Raw genomic sequence first — 10,199 nt, forward strand, 5'->3', positions numbered from 1 at the left:
CATACATTTGCCTTTTTTAAATGTTGCCTTACATATGTATGATTGTATTCTGGATGGTTAGGAAGCATGAGGACGTACACGAACATCTGTACTACTCAAAGGGTTAAATAAGTCTCCAAACTACATCCAGCCCTCACCTCTCATGTGTACCTCAGATTTAAATATACCACTGCCCACTAGACATATAAACTTACATATTTCATAATCTCCTTAAATACAACTGTAAACCTGAATTAACCATCCACTCTCTGGTCTTTCCTCCTCACAGTCAGCCCTACCATCTGCATTTCCTGTGTGAATGAGCAGTACCAAAGACCTGTTAGCTACCAGCATCTCAGCTTCTCTCTCCTTCTCGTTCTTCCATGACGAATGCATGTGTCTTCAGCATGGCACTGCATTTACAGCCCTCCACTAAGCACAGAGAGCTTCAGAAGCAGAAATTCCACCTTGTATTTCCTCACCTTAAACCCTTGCATGGCTTTCTGTCCTCTGAGATAAAGCCAACACTGTTTAGCATAACATTGCAGGCTCACCTGGCCCCTCCCTCTGTCCCTTTCACCTATTGCCACTCTCCACTCAGTACTCTTATGGTCTAGTAACCTTGAACTACTTGTGGTTCCACCTCATATTTTTGTTTTGTCTGTGCTCTGCCTAGACTGCTCTTTAACCCTCATTCACCTTGATAACCTCAATCATCACCAAGAACTGCTCTCAGTGTCACTGCCTTCAGGATGTTTTCAGCAGCTCTCCAAGCTGGTGGTTAAGAGCTTAGTTCTGGAGTCATTCTGCTCAGATTCAAACACTGCCTCAAGTCTTTTTTTTTTTTTTCATTTACAGTATTTGAGAGAGAGAGAGAGAGATAGAGAGATAGAGAGAGAGAGAGAGAGAGAGAGAGAGGAGCATCAACTCCTTGTTCCACTTAGTCATTCCATTTAGCTGTGCACTCATTTGTTGCTTCTCATATATGCCCTGACACAGGATAAAACTCACAACCTTGGTGCTCCAGGATGGCGCTCTATCCACTGAGCAATCCAGCCGGATCTCTTGCTTCAAATCTTATTAGCTGAGTGACCTTGACAGTTACTCAACCCCTCCCATCATAAGTTTCACTAGCTGAAAAATGAGGATAAAGGTAGAATTTAATTTATAAGGGTGTTAGAGAATTGAATGAGAAGCACCATACCTACTGGTAAAAGCTCAGTAAATACTTTATAAGGTGACTATCATTCTTTTGTGCTGTGCTTATCCATTCTCCTATCACCAGGGCTGTGTGGTGCTTCACATATTTTAGGTACTCAATACATAGTTGTTGATTGAACCAAATTGAATTAATGAATGAATGAACTAGAGAATATTTATGTATGGTGGCATAATAAGAGCATGCAATCGAGCCAAATAAAACAGTATTCTTAGTTAAATGCTTTATTCTGATAAGTGTAGAAAGAGGTTGGTGCATTTGGCATGCTGGGTGTGGTGGAGTGCTGCTCAGATCTACCCTGCAGAATGGAAGCACTCACTCCTTCATCTGCTGGGAGCACGGTCCCGGGCCTCTGGCAGCTGAGTGTCTCTTCTCTGGTGGCTACACTGGGCTGGAAAAGGTCACTTTGCCTAATGTGCTGCTTCTGCCTGCATCTAAAGACTGGTCGGTACAGGGGGCTCATGTCTCACCTTATTCCAATTCTGCAGGGCCATTCCAGCTCCAGAGTTTGCCACAGGGCTGGGTGAGGCTCTGTTGGGACTCCACTGCAGCCCAACTTCTTCCTCTGTTCAGTCCTACTTCCTGCACATCTGTACAGATATTGACCCCAAGAGTACAACCTATGACAGCCTGTGTGCATCAGCAATATTTTGTGAAAAAAGAGAATCCAATAAATTACATTTCAGATACAATGTATGTGAAATGTGTATAAAATGACAGCAAAATGGACAAAGATTATTGTTTTTGAGGGATGACAGGATTTAGAACTAGATGCGGAAGATACAAGCAGCCACTTCTAACAGCTTTAATCACCGGCTCACCCTGTACCTTGAACATTGTAAATTATGGGTCCTTTAGGCTCAGTGTCCATGTGCATGTACATGTATTTTCTATCACTTGTTCCTACTGGGAAATGCAAACCAGGAAAGTTAAAGAAATCCTGAGGGCTCCGGCCTATGGCATTCTCTGGGGAAAGCAATAAACCTGTATTGTCATCATCTACCCCCCTGCAGACAGTGATTAAGTACTAGGTTGCATTTTTATTAATAGGAAAGAGGTAGTAATGTCAGAAACAGTATATCACTTGTCCACAGTATGTTAGAATTGCACGTTGAAATGATTTGTTCTAGAGAAAAACCATTGAATAACTAAAGCTAAAAGGTTTTAGTTATTAAACTTGCCACAAGGGTCTAGCTCAGCTTAAAGTAATTATTAGCATGGATAGTCAAGACAGGTTTTTGTTTTTATTTTTAAACTATAAGGTATATCATAGTTTCTCTTTATGAATTACAAAAGAAATACATACATTTTATTTATATGAAATACATACACATAAATAAACTATATAAATTTACACAAATTAGAAATGGCAGTCCTCCACCATATCACTCTCCACAATGTCACTTCTCTGGAACAGTCACCATGGAGAGTGTGGTGTATATCTGGGAGAATGCGCCTTATATATATATGTGTGTGTGTGTGTGTGTGTGTGTGTGTGTGTGTGTGTGTGTGTGTATGTATACATATATATATAATTTTATTGATTGATTTTATAGAGAGAAGAGAGAGAAAGAGAGAGAGGGAGAGGGGAGGAGTGAGAAGCATCAAGTCATAGTACAGTAGTACCTTGAGATACGAACTTAATTCATTCTGTAACTGAGCTCGTAAGTCAGTCAACTCGTATATCAAACTGCTGATACTGGACCCGTGCGCCAACACTCCAACTAGCAGCAGCTTCCTGAATCATGACTTATATCTTGGAATTTCATTCAGATCTCAAACAAAAATATGGACTGAGTTGCAGCTCATATCTTAAAAAATTCATATGTTGATCTGTTCATATCACAAGGTACCACTGTATTTGCCTCTCATATGTACCTTTATCAGGCAAGCCCAGGATTTTGAACCAGCAACCTCAACATTCCAGGTCAATGCTTTATCCACTGAGCCACCACATGTCAGGCACATATATTTATATTTACAACACAGTGAAAATAATACAAAAATGTGGGTAGAGAATCTAACTAATTTCTTAAGCTAATATAAACAGATAGGAAAACCTTTATTCTCTTACTCTTTCTTCTTTTCAGTTGAATCTTTTATGTATATAACAAAGGAGCCTCAGTTATTGCTAGAAATTTGACTTTTTTTTTCTTTGCTTCTTTCCCAAAACATCTTCATGGAAGAACACCAGTGGAATTGTGTATCTTTGAAAGTTCATCTTCTTTTGAGAATGGTGATAATTCATCATATTGCAACCTAGTTAGAAGGACTTCTTATTTTTCTCCTTTTAATATTTTGAGTCCCCCTATTCATGTCACATTTAAGTTTGCTGTTTCCATTAGTTCATACCACTTTCAGTTTAATAACAAGAATCAGAAAGTTTCTGCTTCCTAGACTATTGCTAGTATTTTTTTTTCAGTTTGTTGGTACCTGTCAAAACTTGTGTTCTTTCCCATCCCAGTACTAACTGCATTTACAGTGTAAATAACAACACAAGACCCCAGCCATTACTGCAGAAATGATTAAATTAGAACTCCAGATTTTGAGGTTTGTAAACCAGAAAATATACCACCTTTGAAAATGACACCTGTTTCCTGGAATTACAAGATGGCAGTGGAGTAGGAAGACATACAAACTGCCACCTCCTGGGACAAAACTGGAGTACAAATTAATTTAAGAACAATCATCATGAAAAAACAACTTTGAACTAAAAGAACAGGACTTGAAAACCAAGAAGCACAGAAGAAACCACGGTGAGATTGGTAGGAAATGTGGGGACATAGTGGGGGCTCCCCTGCTCCCAAGTGTGAGGGGCAGCTGAGGGTCCAGAGGTTTTCTCACTGTGGGGAGAGAGACCCTGAGAGGCAGGAATCCTAAATCCCAAGACTGGAGCCCCAGTCTAGAGACTCAGAGACTGGAGGAGACAGCCTGACAGCATTGAGTGGGGAGAAGAGCAGTATTTTTGTCTGCAGAAAATGGCTTGCAAAGAAGTTGCAGCCTTAAAGGGCCAGTGCAGAAAATCCTACTCACAGCAACTTACCTGGGGCTCCAGTGATGAGGAGGGCTGAGAGGACTGGTCTTGTGTGATGAGAGTGGGGAGGATGGAAGCACAAGGACACAAATGATGATGAGGAAAAGAACACCTGTGCTGAGTCATTTTCCAATACTGAGGTGGCCATAGGCAGGGGGAGGTCTATCCAGCATAAGCCTAGTGTAAGGTCAATTGTTGGTACCTGTCAAAACTTGTGTTCTTTCCCATCCCAGTACTAACTGCATAAGCCTAGTGTAAGGCCAATTGACCCACTTCCAGAAAGCTCTTCAGTTCCAATCAGAGTGAAAGGCCATTCAAAAGGAAGAAGTAAAGGGGAGGGGCAATGACTCAGGTTTCCAAAGAGACCTGAGCTACACCTCCCCCTTCTGATACAGAGAACATGCCCTTCCCCCGGAGAGTAACTGGGTAGACCACACCTTCTGGTTCTCAGAGGTCACACCCACTGCATTCCTGTGGACTTACCATACAGAAAAAAGAAAAAGAAAAAAAGGCCTGGATAGAGTTTCGACTTGGGCCAAAAAGCAAGATATGTCCACTACCCTTATCCTAAAGTTTCCTGCTGGGCTCAGCAAACAAACAGCTGGGAAATTGACTTTTATGTGGCTCAACTTGTTATGGAGAAATAAAATCCAAGCAACCAGCAGAGGCTGAGGGATAGAGCCCTAAAGGAGGAGCTACATTCCATGTACCAACCTCAGACCCACAAACCCAACAAGCTTGGAAATCACACACAGAAAAAATGGGAAGACAGAGAAATGTAACCCATATGAGTCAACAAGAGAAATCCCCAAAAAATGAACTGAATGAGATGGAAGTAACCAAATAACCGGATACAGAGTTTAAAATAATGATTATTAGGATGCTTAAGGATCTTAGTACTGCAATGGGTGGAGTTAATGAACACCTAAATAAAAAATTGAAAGCATCAAAAAAGACACTAAAATCATAAAAAATAATCAATCAGAAATGACAAATACAATATCAGAAATGAAGACTACACTAGAAGGAATCAACAGCAGGCTGGATAAAGCAGAGGATAGAATCAGCAACTTAGAAGACAAGATAAATAAAAATACAGAAACAGAGCAGCAAAAGGAAAAGAGGCTCAAGAAGTCTGAAGAAACTCTAACAGAGCTCTGTGACAACATGAAGAGAAACAACATCTGCATCATAGGGGTTCCTGAAAGAGAAGAGAAAGAACAAGGAATATAGAACCTGTTTGAAGAAATCATAGTTGAAAAATTTCATAAATTGATGCAGGAAAAAGTCACAGAAGTTCAAGAACCACAGAGAATCCTGGTAAAGAGGAACCCAATGAGGCTTATATCAAGACACATCATAAATAAAATACCAAAGTTAAGAGATAAATAAAAAATACTAAAAGCAGCAAGAGAAAAGAAGTCAATTACCTATAGTGAAGCCCCCATAATGATGACATCTGACTTTTTAACAGAAACACTTGAGGCCAGAAGGAAATGGCAAGAAATATTCAAAGTAATGCAAAACAAGAGCCTACAAAAAAGACTTATTTATCCAACAAGATTATTTTTTAAAATTGAAAAAGAAATAAAAAGTTTCCCTGACCAAAAAACAAACAAACAAAAAACTCAAGGAATTCATTAAAACCAAACTAGTACTGCAAGAAATGTTAAGGGGCCTGTTATAAACAGATCAAAAAAGAAAAAGAATATAGCAAAAGAGGAATAAATTTTAAAGAATAAAATGGCAATAAACAATTACATATCAATAATAACCTTAAATGTAAATGGATTAAATGATCCGATCAAAAGACATAGAGTAGCTGCGTGGATAAGAAAACAGGACTCATACATATGCTGTCTACAAGAGACACACCTTAAAAAAAAGATGCACATAGACTGAAGATAAATGGATGGAAAAAAGTATTTCACGCAAGTGGAGATGAAAAAAAAGCTGGGGTAGCAATACTAATATCAGACAAAATAGACTTTAAAACAAAGACTATAGTTAGAGATAAAGAAAGTCACTATATAATGATAAAGGGAGCAATCCAACAGGAAGATTTAACCATTATAAATATCTACACACCTAATAGAGGAGCACCTAAATATATAAAGCAGACTTTGATGGATTTAAAGGGCAAGATCAATAGCAATACTATAATAGAAGGGGATTTCAATATCCCACTAACGTCACTAGATAAATCCTCAAGAAAGAAAATAAGAAAGAAACAGCAGACTTAAAGGATATACTAGATCAACTCAATTTAATAGATATTTTCAGAACCTCTCACCCTAAAGCAGCAGAATATACATCCTGTTCAAGTGCTCTTGGTACATTCTCTAGAATAGACCACATGTTAGCGCACAAAAGCGGTCTCAACAAATTTAAGAAGATTGAAATCATATCGAGCACTTTCTCTGATCACAATGGCATAAAACTAGATATCAACCACAACAGAAAAACTGAAAAATACTTAAACATTTGGAAACTAAATAGCACGTTATTACATAACAAATGGGTAAACAATGAGATCAAGGAAGAAATAAAAAAATTCCTAGAGCCGAGTGATAATGAGCATACATCGACTCAAAATTTGTGGGACACAGCAAAAGCAGTTTTGAGAGGGAAGTTCATAGCATTACAGGCATACCTCAAGAAGCTAGAAAAAGCTCTTATTTGACCCTACATCTAAAAGAACTAAAAAAAGAACAGCAAGTAAACCCAGTGCTAGTAGAAGGAAGGAAATAATAAAGATCAAAGCAGAAATAAATGACATAGAGGCTAAAGAAACAATATAGAGGATCAGTGAAACCAGAAGCTGGTTCTTTGAAAAGGTAAACAAGATCAATGAACCTTTAACCAGACTCACCAAGACAAAAAGAGAGAGGACTCAAATAAATAAAATCAGAAACAAGAGTGGAGAAATAACAACTGACACAACAGAAATACAAAATATTGTAAGAAAATACTATGAAGAACTGTACACCAAAAAACTAGACAACCTAGATGAAATGGACAAATTCCTTGAAACATATAATCTTCCAAAAATTTATCTGGAAGAATCAGAAAACCTAAATAGACCAATTACAACAAACGAGATTGAAACAGTTATCAAAAAGCTCCCCCCCAAAAAAAGTCCTGGGCCTGATGGCTTCACAAGTGAATTCTACCAAATATTCAAAAAAACAAAACAACAACAAAAAAAACCTAACTCTTATCCTTCTCAAGCTATTTCAAAAAATTCAAGAAGAAGGAAGACTTTCAAGATCCTTTTATGAGGCGAGCATAACTCTGATTCCAAAACCAGGCAAAGACAACACAAAGAAAGAAAATTACAGACCAATATCCCTGATGAATTTAGATGCTAAAATCCTCAACAAAATATTAGCAAACAAGATCCAGCAATATATGAAAAAAATCATACAACAGGATCAAGTGGGATTTATTCTTGGGAGGCAAGGCTGGTACAATATTCACAAATCAATCAATGTGATTCATCACATAAACAAAAGGAAGGAGAAAAACCACATGATAATTTCAATAGATGCAGAAAAAGCATTTGATAAAATCCAGCACCCATTCATGATCAAAACTCTCAGCAAAGTGAGAATACAGGGAACATACCTCAACATGATAAAGGCCATCTATGACAAACCCACAGCCAACATCATATTCAATGGACAAAAATTTAAAGCAATCCCCTTAAGATCAGGAATAAGGCACGGGTGCCCCCTTTCACGACTCTTATTCAACATAGTCCTGGAAGTCCTAGCCACAGCAATCAGACAAGAAAAAGAAATAAAAGGCATCCAAATTGTAAAAGAAGAAGTAAAACTATCATTATTTGCAGATGATATGATATTGTATATAGAAAACCCTAAAGTCTCAGTCAAAAAACTACTAGACCTGATAAATGAATTTAGCAAGGTGGCAGGATATAAAATTAATACTCAGAAATCAGAGGCAATTTTATACACTAACAATGAATTGTCAGAAAGAGAAATTAAGGAATCAGTCCCCTTACCATTGCAACCCAAAAAATAAAGTACCTAGAAATAAATTTAACCAGGGAGATTAAAGACTTGTACTCGGAAATTTATAAAACATTAATAAAAGAAATCAGGGAAGATACAAGCAAGTGGAAGCATATACCATACTCATGGTTAGGAAGAATAAACATCATTAAAATGTCTATATTACCCAAAGCAATTTATAAATTCAATGTAATACCGATTAAAATACCAATGACTTACTTCAAAGATATAGAACACATATTTCAAAAATTTATATGGAACGAAAAGAGAACACAAATAGCATCAACAATCTTGAAAAGGAAGAATAAAGTGGGAGGTATCACACTTCCAGATATCAAGTTATACTATAAGGCCATTGTACTCAAAAAAGTCTGGTACTGGCAAAGGAACAGGCATATAGATCAATGGAACAAAACAGAGAACCCAGAAATAAACCCACACCTTTATGGACAACTGATATTTGACAAAGGAGGTAAGAGCATACATTGGAGTAAAGAAAGCCTCTTCAACAAATGGTGTTGGGAAAGTTGGGAAGCTACCTGCAAATAAATGAAACTAGACCACCAACTTACACTATTCACAAAAATCAACTCAAAATGGATAAAAGACTTAAAAGTAAGCCGTGAAACCATAAGCATCTTAGAAGAAAACATAGGCAGTAAGCTCTCCACAACATCTCTTGCAGTAATATATTTGCCAATTTGTCTCAACAGGCAAGTGAAATAAAAGACAGGATAAACAAATGGGACTATATCAAACTAAAAAGTTTCCGCACAGCTAAAGACAATAAGAACAGAATAAAAAGACAAACTACACAATGGGAGAATATATTTGACAATGCGTCTGATAAGGGGTTAATAACCAAAATTTATAAAGAACTTGTAAAACTTAATACCAGGAAGACAAACAATCCAATCAAAAAATGGGAAAAAGAAATGAATAGACACTTCTCCAAAGAGGACATACAGATGGCCAATAGGCATATGAAAAAATGCTCAACATCACTAATTATTAGAGAAATGCAAATTAAAACCACAATGAGATATCACCTTACACCAGTCAGAATGGTGCTCATGAACAAAACAACACAGAATAAGTGCTGGCAAGGATGTGGAAAAAAGGGAACCCTCCTGCACTGCTGGTGGGAATGCAGATGGGTGCAGCCACTATAGAAAACAGTATGGAGATTCCTCAATAAATTAAAAATCGAATTGCCTTTTTTGTTGTTGTTGTTGTTTTTTGTATTTTTCTGAAGCTGGAAACGGGGAGAGACAGTCATACAGACTCCCGCATGCGCCCGAACGGGATCCACCTGGCACGCCCACCAGGGGGCAACGCTCGCCCACCAGGGGGCGATGCTCTGCCCTTCTGGGGCTTCGCTCTGTTGAGACCAGAGCCACTCCAGCGCCTGAGGCAGAGGCCAAGGAGCCATCCCCAGCGCCCGGGGCCATCTTTGCTCCAATGGAGCCTCGCTGCGGGAGGGGAAGAGAGACAGAGTGGAAGGAGAAGGGGAGGGGTGGAGAAGCAGATGGGCGCTTCTCCTGTGTGCCCTGGCCGGGAATCGAACCGGGGACTTCTGCACTCCAGGCCGACGCTCTACCACTGAGCCAACCGGCCAGGACTCGAATTGCCTTTTGACCCAGCTATTCCACTCTTAGGAATGTATCCCAAGAACACCATAGAATTGTTCCAAAAGGAGAAATGCACCCCCATTTTATGGCAGCATTGTTCACAATAGCGAAGATCTGGATACAGCCCAAGAGTCCATTCAGAGGATGAGTGGATGAAAAAGCTTTGGTACATATATACTATGGAATACTACTCAGCCATAAAAAATGATGACATCGGATCATTTACAACAACATGGATGAACCTTGATAACATTATACTGAGTGAAATAAATATATCAGAAAAAACTAAGAACTATATA

This window comes from Saccopteryx leptura, chromosome 1 (genome assembly GCF_036850995.1).
Source record: "Saccopteryx leptura isolate mSacLep1 chromosome 1, mSacLep1_pri_phased_curated, whole genome shotgun sequence".
In the NCBI taxonomy this organism is placed as follows: domain Eukaryota; kingdom Metazoa; phylum Chordata; class Mammalia; order Chiroptera; family Emballonuridae; genus Saccopteryx; species Saccopteryx leptura.